The 23975-nt window shown below is 40.6% G+C and overlaps 1 long non-coding RNA gene and 1 pseudogene across 1 annotated transcript in view; one reads left to right on the forward strand and one right to left on the reverse strand.

Moving 5' to 3' along the window:
• Positions 1-970: 970 nt before the first annotated feature.
• Positions 971-23975, forward strand: part of LOC110347236 (uncharacterized) — a 37675-nt gene continuing 14670 nt past the window's right edge. The window contains exons 1-2 of the long non-coding RNA XR_002391703.2: positions 971-16346; positions 21510-23810. This is a non-coding gene — a long non-coding RNA (uncharacterized LOC110347236). The remainder of the gene's footprint in view (positions 16347-21509; positions 23811-23975) is intronic.
• Positions 20374-21237, reverse strand: LOC101722681 (serine/threonine-protein phosphatase 2A 55 kDa regulatory subunit B delta isoform pseudogene; annotated as a pseudogene).

The following is a 23975-nucleotide window of genomic DNA, read 5'->3' on the forward strand; positions in this document are numbered from 1 at the left end:
TGAGGGTTTCTGCAAGGTTTCTATCCAGTCACCTGAATGCTGCAAGGTCAGCTTGTCTCTCCATTCAATATCTATCCAGTGCAAGTAGTGCAGTTAGCTCATGAATGCTGTTAGGTTTTGATCTAAAACAACCCCTAAAGCCTCATATGTTTGGAAGGTGACTAGATTATGGGGCATAATAGGTGACTTGCTGTTAGGAGATAGGGTCTTGTTGGAAGAGGTGGGTCATTGTGGACATGACCTGTGTGGGTGTGTCTCTCTTCCCAGGTCTTCCTTTCACTCTGCCTTTCCTGTTCCGTGGATGAGCAGCTTCTCCTTTGCCATGAGCCTCTGCCACACTTTTTTCTTGGCAGCTGACTGACTATGGAGACCCAAAATAAACCTCTACGGCTTTAAGTTGTGGGTGTCTGGTATTGTGTCTCAGTGATGGGAAAGTAACTAAGATGAGCACTGTGTAGGCCTCTGTATGTGTGACTGCATTTTGACCTCTACTTGCAAAATCCAACATGGGAACTGCTATGGTTTGAGAGACCCCACTAACATTTATGTTGAAATTTAATCACTGCTGTGTGTAACTAAGAGGGTAGAGACTTAATCTGACTATATTATTTCGAGATGGGACCTTTGGAAGGCAATTAAGAGTAAATGAGGCCATAAATGCAGGGTCCTAACTGAATGGATCTGTAGTTTTATAAGAAGCAGAAGAGCCCTGTGCTAGAACTCTCAGTCTCTGTTTCCCCATGATAACTTTAGCTGCCCTGTGATTCTGCACAATCTCCGTCAGCAAGAAAGACATGGCCAAATATAGCCAACTCCCCTTGACTTTCCCAGCCTCCTAAGCTGTGAGCCAAATGTTGTGGCTTGTATCTCGATGTCCCCCCAAAGCCTCATGCTCTCAGAGATAGGGCTTTTTGGAGCTGCTTGGATCATGAGTGTGTGATACTGGAATTAAGGGTGTGTGGTACTAAATTTGTCCACTGACTGGAATTAGAATAGTTCTGGGTGGGTCTGAATGGATTTGCTGAAAACAGAAGCCCCATGTTGGTTGTTGGTAGCACCACCCAAAAAGTTTGTAGCCTGTTTGGAATAAAAAGGAGAGGCAGGCTGGCTTCTGCTGTTGCTTGCTGCTTCACTGCCTTTTGTCTGCCATACTATGTACTGTTTCTCCTCTCTGATGCCCCTTGTTATCCTGTCCTTGGAGCTAGTTGACTGTGGACTGAAACCTCTACAAAACTGTGAGCCAAATAAACCTTTTCTACTTTAACTTGTGGGTGTCAGGTATTTTGTCTCAGCAATGAGAAAGTAACTAAGGCAATAGATAAAGCTCTTTTTCTTTTCCGTTATTCACTCTATAGTATTCAATTATAGCAATAGAAAACAGACTCAGACAGGAACTGAGGAAGAATGTCCTTTCTTTTGGTGCTTCTCCAATATATTTAACATCCTCATGTCTTCAGGTCAAGGCTTAGAAGGGGAGAAAGGCAGGGATTAGTTATACTGTTAGCCCTGTACCTTCTCTCACCTCTCTTCTGTGCCCTTGCAAATTTCTCCAAGGTAGTGAAAAGAGATGGAATTTCTTTGATTTTCCCTAAATTATGACCTGTTGTTTTGCAGCACCAGCTGAGCTATCATAGTGGTTGGGAGTAGCTCCTCTATGTTGAAGTCATTTTTTCTTTCTCAGCTGAGTGTGCAGAGTTCAGATGTGGATAGGCTAAAGGGAAGACAGGGGAATTTAAAGAGTTTTGTCTCAAGACAATGCATGGCCTGACTTTCATGGTTATCCTGCTGGTGCTTATTGCTTTGAGATATACAAGTCCTTCCTCACCATGACTCTATCTGGCCTCTGTAACAAAGCACCTGGCATGGAATGGAGCATTGAGATTATATCCTTCTCCATTTCAGGAGAATTGACTTCATTCCCATAGGGGTAGACAGGTATAATTATGGTTAGAGAAGGAAACAGGAAATTCCAGTGCCTTTTCTTTGGATGATAAGAAAATGTATTTTGCTCTCATAAAAATCTCCAGTGAATGATTATTCTACTCTTGGGAAATGTGCTTGAATTCTGAAGGTTCAAGTCCATAAGCCCTAATATGGTGCATTGGATTAAAGAGGAAATGGCCCTGGATCAAGGTAGGAGAATGGATTTGAAGTTAGGAGGCTGAATTCTCAATGCGTGGTAGTAAGTTCCTGGGTTGACTATGCCAGTCACTTAAATACTGCCTGTCTGACTTCCATATGTCTGAAGGGAGACAAGAGATGCTTACACAGCTAACACTTGCAGAGCAAGCTGACTTGAGGAAATGAAGTGACCGCAAGTTGTCAACACCTTGTCCCTATAACGTTTGACCTGTTTTCCATATATACTCTACTAGTTGCCTCTAAAAATATAAATCTACTGGTCTCACAGTTCCAGAGCCACGTGACTGTAATCCAACTCCTGGATCAAGCAGCCAAAATGAAAATATCTCTCTCACTATCCTGTCCCTCCTAGCCTCCTGTCAATGACACAGCAAGAAAGCAAGGCCAAGATTAGGGACAGGAACTCTCAGAAGATAAAATTAAGCTGTCTCCCACAAAATATTAGGACTTTTGCTCAGAATTTTAATTAATTAATTAATATTTTTTTGAGACAGAGTCTTACTATACAGTTCAGGCTGGCCCTGAAGTCACTATGTAGCCCTGGTTGGCCTCCAACTCATAGCAATCCTCCTGCCTCAGCCTCCTGAGTGCTGTGATTACAGGCATGCCCCACCACACCTGGTTGTTCATAATTTTTAAAAACACAACACAAATTCCCTATTTCTTTTCCTTTTTTTTTCTTCTTTCTTTGGAGTTGGATATTGAACTCAGGGCCATGCACATGCTAGGTATGTATTCTCCTACTGAGCTATAACCCATTTATGTTTTTGTATTGGGGAATGAACCCAGGTCCTTCACAGTGAGTTACATGGCAGCCCTTTTTTACTTTTTTGTCCTGAGACAGGGTCTTGCTAAGTTGTCCAGGTGGGTCTCAAACTTTCTACCTTCCTGCCTCAACCTCTCAGAGTGCTGGGATTATAGGCACATGCCACTATGCCCTTCTCCATTTATTTCTTTTAAGTTGTTAAAATTTGTGTTTGGTTTGTATGCAAAAATAAAGAAATAGGAGATTTCTTGGCCTTGTTATTTCCAACCATTATCAACCCTTTGAGTTTGTTGAAACACATCTTCTCTCAGCAGTATGGGTCACCATCCCTGAGGTCTCTTACAGCCTGAGGAACAAGCTGAGATTTTGCCTGGAGCTAAGAATGTGGAGTCATGATCTCTGTGCTCTATCTTAGAACTCAGTAGCGTCTGAATTCACCTTAGAACTGGCAAGGCCTGAAGTGGCTGTCAGGACACTTGGCTAGACTTAAACTCCTGAGGAAGTGAAGCCTGAGGGGCAAGGACATGCATATATTTCCTTGACATAAAAATTAAAACACAGATCACGACTTCAGGTCACACCAAGCTGAAACTAAATCTCAGGAAGGATTGTAGCAAAATTTTATGTCTTACCTATGTGTTGGGTACTTGGGTATATACATTTGTCAAAACTCATAGAACATATATCTAAGAACTGTGCATTTTAGCATATGTAATTATGCTTCAATAAATGTTTTAAATTTAAAAGGTGAATGATAAGATGGTGAGTAAGCAATTAATGCATGTCTTCCTGAGGTCTTGCCAAACTACTTTAGCCCACAGTGAAATTCCGAATTTCTATGTTCTGATCAGCTTTACAGGCTCTTACAATATGTGCTCCCTTTGTGTCTAATTTCATTCATTCAACACAATGCTTTGAGATTTATCCATATTGTGTTTATCAGTATTTCATTTCTTTTTATTAAGTAGAATTTCATTGTATCGATTTGTTTATACACCATTTGTTTATCCATTCCCTCATTGAGAGAATGTTTGGATTTTTTGCTATATGAATACAGTACCAATACATAATCTTCTATGTATGTTTATAAGAAACTACCAAATTGTTTTTCAACATGATTGTACTACTTTAAATACTCACCTGCAGTGACCATTGGTATGGCCAGTCTTTGTAAATGCAACCATTATAAAAAGTGTGGAGTGGTATCTCACTGTGGCTTTTAAACTCAAGATGGAGTGCAAGCCCTAACATAAAAGCTGAAACCGGAAAACTCCTAGACAAAAAATAGGAGAATACATTTTCCATATGGAATAAGCCAAGACTGGTGATTTTCATGCTGGCTAATGATGCTGAGCATCTTGTCATGTGATTATTCGACACTCTACATTCTTTTTTATAAAGTAGCTGCCCAAGTCTTTTGACATTTTACAATGTGTTTATCTTATTATTACTGAATTGTAGTGTTTCTTTTCATGTTTTGTGCCTGAGCCTTTTGGATATATATAATTTACTAATTTATCAATTTTTACTTGATGTTAGCATTCTCTAACAAATCTCCATTTATCCCATGTTGAGAATATATTTTCCGATGTTTTCTTCCAAGAGCTTCCTAGTTTTAGCTCTTATAACTTGTATAACTTTTGGTTATGCAAGTTATATGTGGTGAAGTATGAGGTGAAGCCTATTTTTTTCCATATGGATATTTAGTTCATCAAGCACCAATTTTTGAAAAGTTTTTCTTTTCCTTATTAAATTGCATCGATCCATTTTGTTAGAAATCAATTTACCACATAAGTGGGTCTATTTTTGGATTTCCCACTGAGTTCAGTTGATCCACTTGTCTACTTTTATGTCCATACCCATACTTTGTTACTTACTATAGCTTTATGGTAAGTTAAAATATCTGGTAGTATATTTCTTCAACTTTGCTTTTTCTCAAGATTGTTTTGTTGATTCTAGGTCCTTTATATTTCCATATAAATTTTAGTTTCAGCTTGCAAATGTCAACTACAAAGCCTTTTGGAATTTTAATGGGAGGTGTATTAAAACTATAGATCAAATTGGGGACAACTGGTATATTACAATATAGTCTTCTAACCCACAAGCATCTTTATATCTTTAGATTTTACTGATTTTATTTATTAAATTCAAGTATTTTCCCTTTTGACGATTCCTTGGAATATTCCAGTTATGTAATCACGTGGTTTATGAATACAGATTATTTTACTTTTTCTTCTTTTTAATTTTTTTATGCTCTTATTTTTCTTGCCTTATTGACTTGGCCATGACCTTCAGTCAATGTATAAAAGTGGTGAGAGCAAATATAGTAATATCTCAGTTCACAAATGCTTCTATACTGGAGCAATTCAGTTTGTGAACAGAAACATTCAGCAAAATTTTGCTTCCATTTGCAAACACTATATCGAGTGATGAACACGACCACAGCCATCTTCCTCACAGGAACGTGACCATCTTCCCCAGAATCGTGGAACAAATTAAGTTCGTGAACTGAGGCACCACTGTATTTATACTTTGCTTCTAATCAACAGGACAGGAACTTAATATTTCATTGTCATATCTAATACCATATTTACCTATTTTTCTTCTTACAAATGATTTTTGAACTTGTGGACTGATTAATCTGATTTTTGAATTATCTTGGCATTATTTCCTCACATATTTTTCTGACTTAGTAATGCTTCTTCATCTCTGGCAGTCCTTTTCTTCCAGCCATTCTCACTCAGATCTAGCCTTTACCCTTAGGAAACGGCCATAGCTTCCTGCTTAGCAACAAAGTCTTTGTTAGAACTTTAATTCATCAGGACTTTCTTTCACCAACTGTTTTTGAGTAGCCCCATAAGAAAGTACGATTTATATGTATGATTAATCATATTTTTCTTGCCATTTCTGCCTAAAAACCATGTATTGCATTTAGCATCTCTTCAAATATTATTTCTACAATGAATGAGTAAAGAGGGCCTGTTCTCAAAATTGTAAAACTAGTAGAAGAAAGCATAGGGGAAACACTATATGACATTGGATCTGGTCAACGATCACCCTCAAAATATGGGCAACAAAAGTGAAAATAGGCAAATGGGATTACATCAAACTAAAAATCTGCTGCACAGTGAAGGAAACAACCAACAGAGTGAAAAGAAAACCTATGGAGCCGAAGAAAATGATTACAAATGATATGTGTTAAGGAGTTAATATGCAAAATATATGTAAGGAATTCACCTAGCTCAATAGAAAGAAAAATAATCTGGTTGGGAAAGGAGCCAGTCTTTTCAATTCATCTGAACTATAAGCTGAACTCATACCCAGTTCACCCCTCTGCTTGAAGGAGTACACACTTTAGCAAGGGGGCAGCAATTAAACAAGCATGTGGCAAATGCTCTAATGGTCAGAAAGGGTGCTGCTAAGAGGGCACAGTGAAGAACACAGGACAGTCCAGAGGGGTTAAAATGGCACTCCAGAGGGGATGATGATTGTTTGAATGTTGACTTTCCTAGAGAAGTAGTTCAGAAAGATTCGATGATTTCTAGGCAAAGGCACAAGGACAAAAGCATAAGGAAATGTGAGGCAAACAGGAACCTGACCAGTAAGAAGGAAGGGGGAAGAATTAAACAGAGTTTAGATCACTATCAAATGGAAAGAAGGATACCTATTTCTTAGGGTCTTGGAAAAATTAAATGAGATAACACACAAATACACCTTGCTGGTGCCTGTCATGAGGGAGCATTTATAAATGTTAGCAGTGGTTACCCAGTATTACATAGGAGACCTTGAAAACCAGGCTGGGTGTTCTGACTTCATTTTGAAAGGAAACCTTTGACAATTAAGACAGTGAATAGGGAAGCAAGATCCAAAGAAAGCCACGATGATCTGCAGCACAAGCCTTCCGAGAGCCGAGAGCTTCTCAGAAAAAGACACACAAATGCTCAGGAGATGTATGAGAAACTGCTCAATGTCACTAATCATCAAGGAAATGCAAATTAAAACCACAATATTTTACCTGTTAGAATGTTACACCTGTTAGAATGGTTCTTGTCAAAAGAGAAAAGATACAGAGAAAATGGAACCCTGTACATTGCTGGTAGGAATGCAAATTAGCACAGCTGTTATGAAAAGCAGTATGGAGAAGTCTTTAAATATTAAAAATAGAACCATCATATGATACAGTGATCCCCATACTGGGTACATATAAAAAGGAAATGAAATTAGTGTGTTGAAAAGCTATCCAAACTCCTATATCCACTGCAATATTATTCACAATAACAAGGTAGGGAATCAACTCGTCTGTCATGGATGAGTGGAAAAAGAAAATGTAACATATATACACAATAGAATACTATTCAGCTTTTAAAAGAAGGAAATCCTGTTCTTTGTGACAACATGGATGAACTTGGAATATGTCATATTAAGTGAAATAAGCCGGGCACAGAAAGACAAAAACCACATGATCTCACTTAGGTGTGGGATCTAAAAAGGTTGAACTCGGCGAAGCAGAGAGCAAAGCCGAGAGCAAAAAAAGCAAGGACTAGGGGCTGAGATGAGCGAGTTAGTGAAAGAATACAAAATTTCAGTTAGGCAGGAGGAATAAATTTGGAGATCTATTGTACAACACCTGGCTAGAGTAACACTATATTGGATTCTTTTTTTTTTTTTTTTTGGTATCAGGGATCGAACTCGGGACCTTGAGCTTACGAAGCAGACAGCTGCACCACTGAGCTAAATCCCTGGCCCAATATATTGTATTCTTGAAAATTCTTGAAATCTTAGAGAAGATTTTATGTTCTCACCCCAAGACTGATAAGCATTCCAGGTGATGCATACATTAATTGGCTCCATGTAGCCACTCCACAATATACACTAATTTCAGAATATCATGTTGGAGGGGCTGGGGATTTGACTCAGTGGCACTGCGCCTACCTCAAAAGCACAAGGTTCTGAGCTCGATCCCCGGTACTGGGAAAAAAATATGTTGGATATGATAAATCTATACAATTTTTTTTTCCAGTACCGGGGATCGAACTCAGGACCTTGCACTTGCCAGGCAGGTGTGGCACCACTGAGCTACATCCCTGGCCCTATATAATTTTTGTTGACTAAAAGTGATTAATTTTAATTAATTTTTTAAAAGGAGATCTCTTCTTTGATGAATAAGGTCTTTGTACTCTTACTTTGAAATTCATACTAATAATCCAGCAGTTTTTAAAATTGTGTTTTTAAATAAAGTATGCAATTCTATGCTGACACCTCACTGAAGTATTTTGATGGGTGACATAGCAGCAGTAGACACTATGAACTCACTTGCTTCTTATTGAATATGTGATCAAAAGACAGGTGAATCTCTTCTTTCTTCCCTTTGTTTCACCCTCCAAGGAGGCTCTGAAAAGAAAACAATTCCTCTCCTCTCCAGACCCGAGTTCCCTGAAGAAAGGAGTGAGCTAGCTGTGGAGCAGGAAAGGCAGGCCCAAACTGGCTCTTCTTGCAGAGTTGGAAGTGATGGTGCCCATTCCAGGTAGGGTGGAGTGGAGGGGAGACACAAGAGCCACCACAGGCAAAGACTGTGGCAACAGAGTGCTTTTTTGCTCTGTCTCTCTCCCATCTCCAGAGGGGTTTTTTGGTTTTGGTTTGAGGGTAGTGCTCTCTGTGCAAGCCAAATACTTTTCAAAGTTAAGCAGCAAATGGAAGATGTCAGTCACGTGGTTCTTTGCAGTCTGGCATGGTCTACATTCTGAGAACGGCTCTTACTGGGTGGATGAAAGCAGAAGGATTATGTTGGTATCATTAGACTTGAACCTGTCCACCCACACTTAGACTCATTCCACCCCTTTCTTAATTGGAAAGTTCAATAGCTTATTTACTCAAAACTGGAGTATGTGTGAGCATAATTAATTTAAGGAGTTAATGACCCGTGCTCAAATGGTTTGCCATAGTGAAACACCTTGGTGATGATTTATGAAGCTTGAATCTTATTCTATGCGTGAGCAGCATTAGCTTGACCCACATGTGGGGGATTAATGGTTCCTCACACTTGTGGGAACTGCAAAATATTTGGTTTTAATGATGTTGAAGAGAACTCAATAGATTGCATTAGGGTATAGATTTTCCTTTGTTGTCTCTCTCTCATTTTTTTTAAGTTACAAAAGAACTACTTTAGACTTAAATGTATTTACCAGTCGTTTAGCACACTAAGACACATCACATATTTAAAGTTCCACTTTATTGCTTGCTGAAAGAAATAAATGCATAACAAAATGCTTTGAGAAATGGTTAATTTTTCAACTGTTGATTTAATGTGTAATGGTTCAATAAGGCGAATCGCCCTGGCCTACAGCTACTGAAAAATAGAAAAATTACCCACACGGGTATGTTGAATCTGTGAATATTAAGTTTGTCAATGTAATTTATGACTCGGCAGGTAATATACCGGTAATTTGCATACTAATTGCTATGGTGGAAGCCAAACGACTTTAATTCAGTAAATGAGTCTGCCGAAGCAGAAGCGGGCAATTGCCTCCCTGTGCTAGGGAGAGACAGGATTGTTAAGGGTGGGAAAATGGAGATCAGGAAGGAGGCACCAAGCTGCCCAGGCCCTCTGCTGGCAGGCGGGCGACACTGCGGCAAGACCCGGCTTGCTGACGGCTTCCTCCCTGCTTCTCTGACCCAAGTCCAGAGGGGTTTTCAGGCGATTCAAATTCAGAAAACAGAAGACTGAGGTCAAAGGAGTTCATTCCAAGGGGAGAAAATACACATCTGCGTGTCCAGCAATAGACTCAAACAGGAATTCAAAGGAAGAAAAACAAGCCATTCCAGCTTCCTAAGAGGAGCGCTTTGAGGATAGGCTTGCGTTCATTCTTCCAAAGAGAGGCTTGACTCTCTTTTTGCGTATAGGAGTTGGAGAGTTTCGGAGAATCCAGGGATGTTTGGGATGCTCTGGGCACCATATGCATGCAGAAAGATGTGCAGCCTCTTCACTAATGAAGAAAGAAAAGCGAATCTGAGCACGGAAGGATAGTTTTCTAGTAGAAATTAAAAAGATTGAAAGCTTTTATTATTGTCAAGGGTGTAGGGTATTAAGCACAGTATAAGGTAGCATATTCTTCAGTGGAGTAATGTAGTAGTCATCAAAGTTTTAAAATGCACGTATCCTTTGATGTACAATCCATTTCAGAAAGTACATCTTATAAAAATATAAATCCTATGACATTTTCAATATACAAAAGCAGTAATTCCAAATGATTCAACCTAATACAAGGGTGTTCATTATAGCATTTTGCAGTGATGACAGTTTGGGAGGTGACTGAATGTTCAGCAGGAGGAGACTGATTAAATAGTGGCACATATCATATGAAGTTTTTAAAGACTGTGACACACGCCTGTAATCCCAGCTATGTGGGAGCTTGAAAAAAATTAAAAGGGCTGAAGATATAGCTCAGTGGCAGAGTGTCCCTGAGTTCAATCCTCAGCACCTCCAAAAAAAAAAAAAAAAAAAGCAGCTGTATAAGATTACATATAATCTTATTTTTGTCTTTATTTATTTTTGGTCCTGGGGATTGAACCTGGGGCCTTCTCACTGAACCTCATCCCCAATCCTTTTTAATTTTTTAAATTTCGAGACAGGGTCTTGGTAAGTCACTAAAATGCCCAGTTTGGGCTGGAACTCATAATCCTTCTGCCTCAGCCTCCCAGAAGCCTGGAATTACAGGTCTGTATCACCATGCCCGGCTCTGTTTTTAGAAAGTGTGTGTGCTTTATAAACTGTCTTTAGAAAGGGTGCTGTATGCATATGTACTTATATATTTTGATATGCATAGAATGTAGATATAGAAAAAGATTGGATGACCATGTCCTCATTTTTAACCATGGCTACCTTTTGAAAGTGAGGCTGGGGAGAGCTTCTGGGAGAGGCATTTTTAAAGCCTTTTTATGTTTGAATTTCACATGGTCATAGCTCTTTTTATAGCTTGAATCACCCCACAAAACACAAGATAATGAAAATAAAGCATAAAAGTAATGGGGAACTTAATTAAAAAGAATACCTTGTGAACTAAATTAATATCAGTAATTAATATTTGCATTGTTTGGTATATCAAACTTTATCATATCAAACTTTTAAAAAATAGGACACACCTATGTGTTCTGGGTGTCAATAAGAGTGGTGGTAAAAATTAGGTTAGATATTTTATCAAAACTAGCTATATGTAAATCAAATGTGATGCAACAACTTAAAGAGTATTGTATCGAGACAGCTATCTAATTGGGTTATAGTAAAATGATGAAAAATTTTACAAATGAAACATATAAGGGCTTGAAAAGGCACATGAGGACATGAATGTCATGAACACAACTGGACTAGTTCACTAATTAAAGACACTGCTTGTCTTTTTCTCCCTTCTCTGCTACCAGTGTTTTATTGAAGTATAATTTATATACCATAAAATTCATAAATCTTAAGTATATGACTTGATGAATTTGTTAAATATTTTTAGGAATGTGCTGATAAACTAGCTCTCTAGGAAAAAAAAACCCTCAAAACATGATTTGTAGCATTTGTTGATTTCATGGTTTAAATACTTCCACCATGGCCCATTTCAAGCTAGCAAGCATTTAACAACTGGCTCACAAAACTTTCCTGATTACATAAGAGCAGCCTCTTAGGAACAGAAGAGATAAACTCAAGACATTGTTGAATGTATTGAACCATCTGCCACCACCAAAATCAATATATGCACCCAAGTTTTCTTCTCCATCCTTTCTAATTAATTCACCCCTTACCTCCCCTAGACAAACAGCAATTCCAACTTTTATTACTATAGATTGGTTTTGAACTTCACATAAATGAAACTACAAAGCAGATATTCTTTTGTTTGTGGCTTCTTCTGCCCAACTTAATATTTCTGAAATTTATCCATATTATTGCAGAGGGTGCCAATTTTATCCTCTTTTTTTTTTGGTATGAGAATCGAACTTGGGACCTTGTGCTTGCGGGGCAAGTGGCAGAACCACTGAGCCAAATCCCTAGCCCCAAGGATGCCAATTTTAAATCATTGTGTTTTACTATAAATCATTTTTCTATGTCCTTGTGTCGATCTTTGATCTAGTGTTGGAATAGAATTGGTATTTAAAACATAGTTTTCTTTCCTTAAAACTCTTCTTTCTTATTTACTTTTCCTAGTTGCTCAGAATATAATATTGGCAATGCTGCAAATAGGATGTAAGGGAAACGGATTCCATCATAATATTTCTAAATTTCAGAACTCACATTTTATCAGATGAGAATCAAGTGGAAAAAAATTATAGTCTATCATTGGAAACTGTTTACCAGTTGATTTCTCTTTTCGTGGTGTGTTGTGTGCGTGAGTGTGTGTGTATGTGTGTATCTGTCTGTCTGTGTTGTGTGTTGTGAAGCTCTGAATATGAACCCTGGCCAGGAGATGTGGAGTGTGTACCAGTCAGACTCAAACCTGGAAACAGCCTGACTTCAGTTCACCAGCTGTGTATGTTTTCCATAGCAACACCCCGGGCTCATCAGAAGGATGACATCAGAAATCAGAGGCCAGTGATGCAGGATCATAACATTCAGGCAGAGGCCCTGGGGGCTGAATGTAGGCGCTCCCCAAATAAACTGAAGAGCATGATTCCCATAATGCTATATGCTGTCACTAAGAATTTCTGTAACACTTGGCAATTTTGCGGTATTTTTAGCCATTTCCTCAAGGTTTTCCAAAATAGCTGTTTCCAAGTGTCCTAGAATTGCTATTGATTTTTACAGAAAAGGATGGCAAGATCTTGACTCAGTGGGCATTCCAAATGCTCTCTTCCTATGGGAAACCAGCATTTGCCTAGGTGTCATTTAGGGCTAGGTGGAAATTAGGAATGGACTTCAGGGAAGGACTAAAGCCTTGTATTGATTGGATTTTTACTACAGAGGTAAATTTGGGATTAAAATAAAATGCTACGGGCCCAGCCTATGCTCCTTGCCTTTTAACCAGGGCTGGGCAGAAATCCTGTGATCCAGGATCTTGAGCACTGGTCTCAAGCCTGCCCCAGGAGTGCCCTGGGAGCTGGAGTGCATCTCTGCTGCGCCCCAGCTTCCCGATGTGGACTCTCTCCTCTGCTCTAGTTGAGCTCCACCTAGTTGTCCTGTGGTTGTTTTTCCCTATCTGTCAATCAGGGTCAGGCTTACATTTGGTGTTGCTTTCTCAGCCTTCTCTGGCTCCTTTTCTATACCTTGCATTCAGGTATTTCCACTAAGAAAATCTTTGCATGATTTTGAGAGTATCCAGATGGATACAGGCTATTCATCATGTCCTGCAAAGCCAATGTCAGATGCGTGGCGACCAGCCGATCTGAAGCTCTCCTCCAACAACACTCCAACATCTATGATTCACAATCTCAGTTCCCATGAAGTGCCCTCCCTACTTCCCAGAAGGGGTCCCCATCAACAACAGACTTGACTGTGATCCCAGCCTCAAGGGGTGTGTGGGGAAGCAGCCCTCAGCATCACATGGCTGTGTGTCCTTACCTGGCATATGTTCCCATCTCTTCCTCATCTGTGCCACTACTGCGGTACACAGGATGCCTCTCTGCAGTAAAAGGAACACTGAGCTTAAAAGCAACAGCTAAGGCAGGAATGATGGAACTGGGACCAGTATCCTCAGTTACCCCAGAATCAGCTGGAAGACAAAGGTTGTACAGACACTGCCCCTTCAAATGTGCATCAGGGAGAGCAATGAGAGTTTGCGCACCACACGCATCTATGCTGGAGGAGCCAGAGAAGAAAGAAGACATTGAGGCTCATTGTGTTTCTAGCTGTGTGTTTTCTGGCTTTTTACTTAGCCAGTGATTGAGAAGCTTCCAGGAAAATAACAGAACTAACACCGGTCTCCTCTCTCTACCCTCAGAGGATGCCAACTCATTAGGTCCTCAGAATGAGGTCAGACTCAGAGTAGGAGAAGGAGGGCTGCTTTCTCTTCTACCAGAGCTGGGCATTCTGGGCTGCAGACACTCCTCTGGAGCTGGTTTGTTCCAGTCTGGCAGGGAACCTAGTCCTTGTAGGGTGGGCCTGCTCAGAGCCCAGTTCAGGCCAAGGCCTTGCTGGAGACAGGCAGCAGAGATGCAGGCTGGGTCCAGATTATACTCTGGGGATTGGAAGCCCCCTCGGCATCTGAGAACTGGAGCAGGACTTGGGACTAGAAAGAAATGGAGAATATTGTCCAGGACTCACACTTAGATCTCAGCAGCATGAAGCTTTGGTGCCTCATTCCTGAGGGACAAAGGAGAAGCTTTGTGTCTTGGACTGCTGCCTTCTCCTTCTCTCACTACAGATCCACCTGGGCTGAATCTGCCCATGTGCAAACCAGTACAGAAATGTGTACAGTGAGATGGTTAGTTTTACTTGATTTTACAAAACAAATAGACATGTTTTCATCAAATGATGAGTTGGGAGGGGGAAACAGAAATTCCCAGACTTGGGATAAAGGCAAATCACAGAATCTTGACATGCACTTGATATGAGGCTTTGAGAGCAGAATTAAACTCTTCTTTGGGTTTAATCACAAGGTCTCCCTAAGAACTTAGACACACATGGCTAACAGAAATTGGGCACACCAAATTAGCTCCCAGATGCACAGTCTAAAATGTAGGCATACAATTTGATTACAAATTGTCCCTTCACCAAACCTAGCAAATAACAAGCTTTATTGGGGAAGATGGTCTCATTTTGATTCACTCTGCTCCGGCCATCTTTGTAGCCAGCAGTGACTTTAGATATCTATATCTTCTTTCTCTTCCAGGAAAGAAGTTGTTCCCAAAGCTAAGCCCCTTGGCAGAGGTCTCTGAGGTTGATCTATTATGGACTGTGGGGTTCAGATGAGTTCTGTCATTTCCATTCTGGATGCAGTTGCATGCATATGAATTCTACAGGTGCATGCTTTTTATTCTAAAAAAAATTCACAAGGGAAGTAGAGTTAGACCTTGGAATGATTTGTTCCACAGAACTGAGTGAATCATCTTACATAATGAGCAGTGTTGGCCAGAGCTGCCAAACACTGAACCGTTCTGTTTATCAATTATTCAAGGTCTACTGCCTACCAAGGACACTCATTAACATGGTAAGAGCTGATTGGCTCTTCACTCCAGCAGGGCCCACCTGAAGGATGTGGACTTGCTTGCCCTTCTGACTCAACAGTGGTGTGCATTTCCAGGGGGAAAGAAGGGGCTTAGTGAAGGAGAATTTCCACCATGGTTTCTCTTCCCTTGCCTGAGAACCCTCTGCCGCATGATGTGGAATCCTTTTGTAAGGACCAGGAAGCGGAAGTGAGGTACTTACTCCAGGAGCAGCTCTAGTCCAGCCACCACATGTCTGGGCTTTGGTCAAGTCCTTACTACTCAAAGTATAGGCTGTGGCATGGACCTGGGGCTTGCTAGAAATGTGACATTTCAGCTCCACTGACACCTGCTGGGTCAAAGCCTGCATTTTAATTGAAGTTTCAGAGCTCTGTAGGAAGTGACACAGTACTGGATGCTGGGAATATAAACTGTTTGGCTCTGTCTTCCTGGAGCTGCAATCTGAAGTGGGGAAATCCTGATGAATTCACTGAGAACTCGTTCCACAGCGAGAGCAGTATAGAGGTCTGTACTGAGCATAGATAACAAAAGAGACCAGAGTTAACTCCACCGTGGGGAGAAGGGCAGTCTGAGAAGGGATGGTTTGCTAGGCAAAGGCAAGACAGTGGGTCTGCCTGCTCCATTGAATCTCCCCACCCCGCTAGGGTTATCTCCTGCCATTCTCCAGCCTGTCTCCCTCCACTCCAGCTCTCCAGCACTGCTGTGAATTCCTTCACATCTTTTGGTTTTGCCATCCACCTTTCCAGTGTCTGTTGCTTCTGCTTGTGCTGCTTTTCCTCCATGTTCATGGTGAACTCCTCTTTATCCTACAAACCCTGCTCTGGGATTCCATCCTCTGTGAAACCTTCAATGGACTACTCCTGGAGAGAATTAATAATTTCCTACTTTGGTCTACTCCTACACTTTTAAGTATATCAAATTTTACCTGTATTTGTTTCTATCAGATTCTATTTTATGTGTCAGATTCTATTGTTATCATTTGCTTAATGAGGGATTTATTTTAAAATGGTGGTTGTAAGTGTATTTTTTCCCAGTAGGAAATCTATTAATTTGAATCTCCACATTGACACATAGAAGGCTATCAGTTCTGTTTTCAAAATTGATTTGGAAAAATCTTGAAGGCATGAAGGCGCTGGGAGTGTGGAGTGATCTATAGTTCTTTTGGCCCTACTTCAGCACAGAGTGAGGAGAAACAGCTGTCTGGCAGGGCCGTGGAGCCTGAATCAGGAGAATCCTTCGATCCTCCACTAAGGAACCAGAATCAGGGCTCTGAGAAATCACGAGCCCGAGCTTACAGCAGGTAACTAGATCTTTGTTTGGATAATTGGGAGGGAAAAGGATCAGTACTCTGACTGGGAGGGTGGCGTAGTAGTAGAGTGCTTGCCTAACATGTGCCAGGCTCTGGGTTCAATTCCCTAGCGCTGCCAGAAACAGAGAAACTGAAACCTGGTAGCAGACAAGTACCATTAGCAATGGGTTTGCAGAGAGATCTTACTTCCAAGGCCAAGGCTTAGGCTAGAGCACTGCTGGAAGGAGGAGCTTCAGCAGGGCAGACACAGGTGAGTGCTGATTAATTGAGTTTTCTGGTAAACTCAGAGTAAATGAAAAGTCATCCCTTTAGTTTTCACAAGTATTACATGCTTTTCTACAATGCCCATTTTCCTTCCAAGTCATATGCTAGACAGAGCTTAGCACCTGGCCTTTGGGTGCATTTCCACATTACAGAAACAGACACAAATCACTAAAGAACAGACAATGGTGAAATAATTACGTAGTGGCTTTGGGCAAGTCACTTAGTGTGCCATGTTTTGGTTTATTTGTTTGTTTGTTTTGGTACTGGGGATTGGACTCTGGTCCTTGACCTTGCAAGGCAGGCGACAGAACCACTGAGCTAAATCCCCAGCTGGGCAAGTCACTTAGTCTTCCTGAGCCTTAGAATCCTTATGTGAAGCTGAGGCATTTTCTCATGCACTGATGGTGGCCTTGCAAAATGGTGCAGCCACTATGGAGCCTGGCTAATAATTCTGCAAGAAGTGAAACAGAGTTACCCCATCACCCAGAAGTTCCACAGCCAAGAGAACTAAAAACATGTTCAAACAAAACCTGTACATTAATGTGCATAGCAATACAATTCATCGTAGCAAAAAAGTGAGAATAACCCAATGCCCATTGACTGTTGGATGAATAAAAAATGTGATATATTCATCCCATGGGATAGTTTGTTCATAAAAGGAAATGATGTATGGATACATGCTACAACATGGCAAACCTCGAAGACCTTGAAAGATAAAGTGAGAAAAAGCCAGAAACTAATGGGCCCACACTGTAAGATTCCCTTGCATGAAATGCCTAGCACAGGCTAATCCAGACAGAAGGCAGGTGGTTTTTTCATAGGGGCTGTGAGGGGGAGAAATGGGGAATGTCTGTGTAGTGGGTCCATGGTTTCTTTTTTGGAGTGATAAAAATATCCTGGACTAAGACAGTCATGATGGTTGCATAACTTGTGGGTTTACTAAAAACCACTGAAATGCGTGCCTTGAAATGCTTAACACGATGAATTTTATGTGATGAGTATTTTATCTCAATTTTTAAAAAACAAGGTTAAGCTTAAATGTCTCAAAGATTTCTTGGAGCTCTGACTATGATTTAAGGAAATCTTTCTAATGCACAGTGAGTGTTCAATAAATATAAGGCAAATTGAAGTGAAAGAAACAAAGTGTGACTCTGTAGACTCCTCCATGTGGAGCTACGTGGTCAGATGGCATTTGCCGGATCCTTGCACAGTGTGGCCCTTGGGATAGTGTCTCCTTTAAAGGATTGCAGTTCACAGGTGATGTGCTGGTATGGGCATAACAACCCACCCTCCAGAAAAAATTAAAAACATGATATACAGGTACTTACTATAAATGTCACTGATATAAACACTGTAGCATGATTTAAAAATAATAATAAAATACATAATGCTTTCTACTGTAAATCCCATTGAGCCAATTGATGTTCAAGGAATGTTTTTGATGATTTTTGCTGAACTCTTATATTTGCTGCCAAGCAGTGGTTGCAATTGAACTGATTTAGCAAATGAAGTTGTGGATCATCCTCTTACTCTGTTTCCAATAAATTTATTGTCATTATTCCTATATGTAATCATTCTACTACATTATTTCTTACCCAAGTAAAATTATAACCATTAAATTCAAACCTCTTCTTGCTTTGGCACTGTGCATGTCCAAACTGCTTATTTGCCAATGCTGTGAATATCTCTGATGAATTAAATCATAATTTTTTAATATTGCAGAAATATTTCTTTGCTGCCTATCAACTTCTTCAGTCTAGCAGCCAACAAATCAATAAATCAAGCCCCAAGCTATCGCATTTGCTGATTTCATGGCTGGTTTGAAGCTACCACCTAATAGCACTGAATATGGAGTGGGAAGAGGAGCAGCATTATAAGGCATTTCCACATTACAGAGACAATAGACACAAATCACCCAAGGAACAGATAATGGTAAAATAATTATACAGCAATGAGTTCAAATTATTTATTCCTCTCTCTTTAATAAAATATATTTAGTTATAAATTCACATGGTTTAATTTTTAATAATGGCCATGTTTTTAACAACCAGCTGGTAACATTTCTATAAATTTAGCATGGGCTTTCATGTGCCATGCTGGATTGGACACACCAGCGGATATAACTGTAATTAGCAGCTTATCATACTTTTATTAGTTCAGTACCCCACCAGAAACTTCATAAATATACTCTCCTCCAGATTTCAACACTCTCTTAATTACAAACTCCAAAGTGTTTCTTTTTTTTTTCCAGTTAAACATTTAAAATTTATTAAACTTTTTGGTCAAAATAGTTGGAACAAATATATACAATCTTGTTTTACTAGAACTGTTTTTCCTTATGGACCAGGGTTGATTAATGCTTGAACAACTCTGTTCTACATCTCAGACATAAATTGTGTCACCAAGATACAGTATAATTATTTTAAATAAAATAAAGGTACTTTACGTTGTTAAATTTCTAACTCAATGTGAGCTAAGGTGACCTTCTGCTAACATTAATTCTGGGTAAGGATGTCTTATCCTTTCATATCATTGGTAATCAAACTACACCTTAATGTCAGCAATGGCATGTGAGCCCCGGCTCTACATCCCCCTGGAGGACACTGATCAAGCTCATGGGTTAAATCTCATGGAAGCAAGCTCCAGTCACTGAGTGCTGGTACACCTCTTTGTGTTGGGAAGTCTTGATTTTTGATATCATAGATCTTTTGAAATAAATCAAGGTACTGGAGGCATCATAATTAAAACTGTTAAATTCTGCTGGCTTGAAATGTGATATGAAATTTAGCATGCACATAATTTTAGCAATATTTAAAACTACATTTCCCTACTTTTAAAAAAGATTTTAAAAGAAAGCACATAGGTTTTCAATTGTAGTGAATTTGAGGCCTACTTTAAGCCAAGTGTTAATTTTATAGCAGCAATTACATTACTCTTGTATTTTTTTCTCAGAGGTGGACTCAGTTATGGCTTTTCCCAGACCTTACCTGGTGTAGCAGATGGACTGTTTCTACAGAAACAAAAAAAAAAGTCATGGCAGCTTGGAATAGTTATATTTAGAATTTGAAGTACTATACACATTCCACCCTTCTGCCAATGGACAAAAGTTTCTCAAATTATTCCAAAGAATTTTGTGTAATTTTATTATATCCAATTGAGACAAATAAAAAGACAATACTTATGTTTAGATTTCAGAACACTTTACAGTATGTTGTTTATTGAGTGGTTACACCAGAAGGTGTGATGGTTGATGGAATTAGTGAGTAAACCTGCCTGGCTCTCCTTGGGTACCAAGGGTAGGTACGCCCACTTGGCTCAGAAGGGCCAGCAAGGAACATGGGCAATGGCCACACCATGTCCAGGTGAGGGCCCTAGGATGGCAGAGAAAGATAGAACTGGAGACAGAAACATATTTGACAGCGCTTTTTCTCTTGGAGGTTAGGTTTTTGGTCTATAAACTGGAAAGGAAGGCTCAGACTTAAATAAATACATTTATTTTGAGTAATGGCCTTTATTGAGCAATGTCCACCAATTCTGCTTCAAGTGGGTTTTCCCCTTGCAGCAGCAAGCATCTCTCCCTGGGCTAAAGGCAGAGCAATGCCAGGATTCCAGCCAAGGTCGCTTCTTTCCTCTGTTATGAAGGGAAGTAGGAAGTGCATCTCTGTTCTTAATGGAGAGGACAATGCCTTTTCTTTGACAGAAAAACAACCGGCTTAACTATGTGAGACAAGACTTGGTCCTCCAGTTAGCTTCTTTAGTTGATTTTGTCCTGGAATATCTACAAATTATTGGTGGCAGCTATGGCAAGAATGTTCTCCATGGGGTACCAAGCTGTGTGAAGGATCTTATTGAAGTCCAGACTGTCCACACTAATCTCATCTTTCTTTCTTTTACCACCTGTACATACTTTTCAGGGTTTTAAGCTGGCTCCAGGTTTGCTGTTCTCTCTTGAAGCTTCCAGTGTAACATCCCTCCGAGTGTTTCTATCAAACATTTTAAAGAAGCTGTTGTAGGACCCCGTCATGATAACACTGTCTGAACCATTCCAGCAGCATTCAAACTTGTCAAAGATCCAGTCATGTTCGTACAGGGAACAGAGCTTGCTTTGCAGGTACTCATGCACCTGATGGTTCTCCACAGGCCTGCTCTCCATGTTAAGGTCCCAAACCTTCACAAACAGGTAGTCTCTCATCATCATGTATCGACCACTGTGGCTGAATTTGACATCAGAGATGGATAAAATTATTTCTGAGAAAAAGGACCTACTGCTGGGATCTTTGGGCTCTTCAAAAAATGTAGAATGTCTGTTGCACAGGGTGGAGGAATGCATGTCACATAGTTGGATGGTCCCTTTGCTGCTGCTGTAGACAAACACATTGCACTGGTGTGGGTGGAATTTGGCAGCGGTGATGACTTCCTTCAGCTCTTCCATGTTAACAGACTAGATATCCACTATGTTAAAGTTTCTATCTGTGATTTCTAAATCCCATAAGTTTATTCTCAGGTCATCTGCAGAAAGATATGCTTCCTGATCACTATTTACTGAAATGGAATTTATATGATATGTGTGAGCATTTGCAAAAATTCACTGTGGACTTGCTTCTACCATGAAGTCCATGGGCTTCAATAAAGGAACCTGAAGTGCTGTAATTCTAAATGGATCTCGAAGTCATCCATTTTCATCTTTCAAGTTACAACCTTCTGCTCTTTTATCCTGGTCACTTATTTTCCATAATTTAATAGTTTTATCATTTGTAGAGAGTAGAAAAGGAGCAGCATTCTGTTGTGGCAACCATTTAATTTTATTAATTTTGTCTTCAATTTCTAGACTTTTCAAATAGTCAAACTCTGGTTCATGACTTTGAAAGGTAACATTTTATTCTCCCCTAGAATGAAGACTGCTTTTATTCTCTTGTTCCTGTTGAAAAATAACAACTCTGCCACCCACCCTTGTCTCCTATTGCAAGAAGACCTCCAGAGTAATTAAATTCAACAGTTGAAATGATGTCAGCTTCCGCCACATCCTCATCGACTGCACCCTTCACCTGTGAGAAGCACCACTGGAAGTCTTGGCTGCCCTTTGGGCAGCCGCAGCCTCGGGCTCCTGACTTGGCAGCAGCGTGGGACAGGGCCTGCCCAGCCGAGCGCTCCCGACCCGAGGCGCCCCACTGAGTGCTCAGCTCTGGCTGCCATCGCAGCCCATTGCTTTTTTTTTTTTGCTGTACTGGGGTCAAACTCAAGACTTTGTGCTTGCCAGGCAGGCACAGCGCTGCTGAGGTACATTACGGGCCCTTTTCTCTCCTTGCTGAGACAGAATACCGACACCCAAAGTTAAAGGGCGAAAGGTTTATTTGGCTTACAGTTTGTCGAGGTTTCAGTCCATAATCAGCTGGCTCCAAGGCAGGGTGGCACAGAGGCAACAGTTCATGGCGGCAGGAGACGGCAAAAGCAAGAGACCTTAACAGTGTCTGCCCCTTTTATTTTATTCAGAATACTTAGGGCAAGCAGCACTTACACCCTTAATCCTAGTGCCCTCCAGCCTAGCACTGCACTGTGAATCAATCACACACTCTAGATTCAGCCATCTTTGAAAGGCCCCATCTAAGACCACATGAGGCTTTGGGGAGATATCTAGACACAATCCATAACACTCCACATTTTTCTAAAAAAGTGGCAGAGTGGAGTTCTAGACTAAAGCAGTTTTCTGAAACTTTGTAGGACTTCTCAGGGCCCTTAATATGCTAGCACGTTTGGAATCTTTCAGAAGAGCTATAGTATTCAGCTACTGTACTAGTTCAGCAGGACGTGATTTTGAAGACCCTGCTAATCTATTTGTGGATGTTGGGTAACATTGCAAGTAAATGACATTCACAAAAGTCTCGACCCGCTTCGTTGCACTTTCCAGCTGCCCAAGTTCCCACATGGAGAGGAGGACCCCAATCCAGCAAATCTGTCACTCGCCATGGTTCTTTGCTCACCTCTTAGGCATTTTGGGCTCAATCACATGTGGCTAATGTACACCCTTGGTCACCATCGTTGTCACCAGCAGGACTTGGGACCAGATCACACAGGTATCCTCAGGACAGTCACATCCTTATCTAGAGGGCCTCTTTGTCCACTACTGTGGCATAGCACGTGCAGAAGAGGCGATGGGGGAAATCAGTTCTGACCTTCCACTGCCTCACAGTCTCATCACCACCTCTCCACTTGCATTGCCTGACTTCACCTCCCATTGAAACTGTTTGTACTTGAATCTTTGTCTCTGTGTCTCCTGGAAAACCGTGAAAGAGACATCTGTGTAATGGGTTTCCTGCATCAAATGCTCCCTGATTTAAGTACTTTCATGGTTTCTGTTTCCCTTCTTAGATTTAGCTAGTACACCTCCACTCTGATGCAGACCCTCCCTTGTCCCAACTCTTGACCTTGAAGGAAGGAGGATGAGGCCTGCAGGGCCACTGTTCCTTAGAATGGCTCCAGAAGGTAGGTCTGGGGAACACAATGTAAATCAAGAGCCTCTGCAGGGAATCTTCATTACTATCACACTTGGCATCATTCAGTGACTCCACAAGATTGAATCCAGCTTGTTTTGGGTTCAGATGTTTTCCTACAGCAATTCATTCTCATAGTAGGTAACTTTTAAATCTCATTTCTTCTTTTCTCTAAGGATTAAACATGCCCATTTTAGTCCCTGAGCCATGTGGCACCTGCCAAGGAAGGAAGTCCAGTGAACCTTCAGTAGGTTTTCTCAGGGCTATGAGTAGACTACTTATGAGTTTACAGCACCACACAAAAGTGTTGGAGGGGAATTTACATTTAATAGTTCACAAAAAGCATTTAAGTCACCTTCGTGAGAAGAAAAAGGTCCAGTATTTTGTTGCCCTTCATTGCATTTGTTTTATGTCTTGTGTCTGTTTTCTGTGACAGCTGTGCACTGAGTTACACAACTATCAGACAGATTTGCATTCTTTCGTGAGAGAGCAATGCTGACCAATGGTGGAACTGTGTGATGTTGCAGCCTTGGGAGGAGGCACAAGGATAATTTTGATGCTGATGGTCTCTGTAGATTCAACCTGCTCTTGGATCTTTAACATACTGTGGCACTAGAAATCAAGAAGTTACCATTAACTGCATGGTCACCTGACTTGTAGGAGGTCAAGGAAATAAAGATGTGAACAGACAAAAAACCCCAAGGTATCCAAAGGAGCCCTCCAGGAAATGGGAAGCAGACTTGGTGCTAGGTGCCCAGCAATGTCCCCTGGAGCGTTTGTTCAGCACAGGGGGAGGCGGAGGGAGGAAAGAGCCCTTGGCTCACTTAGCTAATTGCAAGCAGAAGGAAGAGAAAAATAACATGATTAG

Source organism: Heterocephalus glaber, unplaced genomic scaffold (assembly GCF_053883595.1).
Source record: "Heterocephalus glaber isolate CG9 unplaced genomic scaffold, H.glaber_assembly_v1.0 deba00001788, whole genome shotgun sequence".
Lineage (NCBI taxonomy): Eukaryota > Metazoa > Chordata > Mammalia > Rodentia > Bathyergidae > Heterocephalus > Heterocephalus glaber.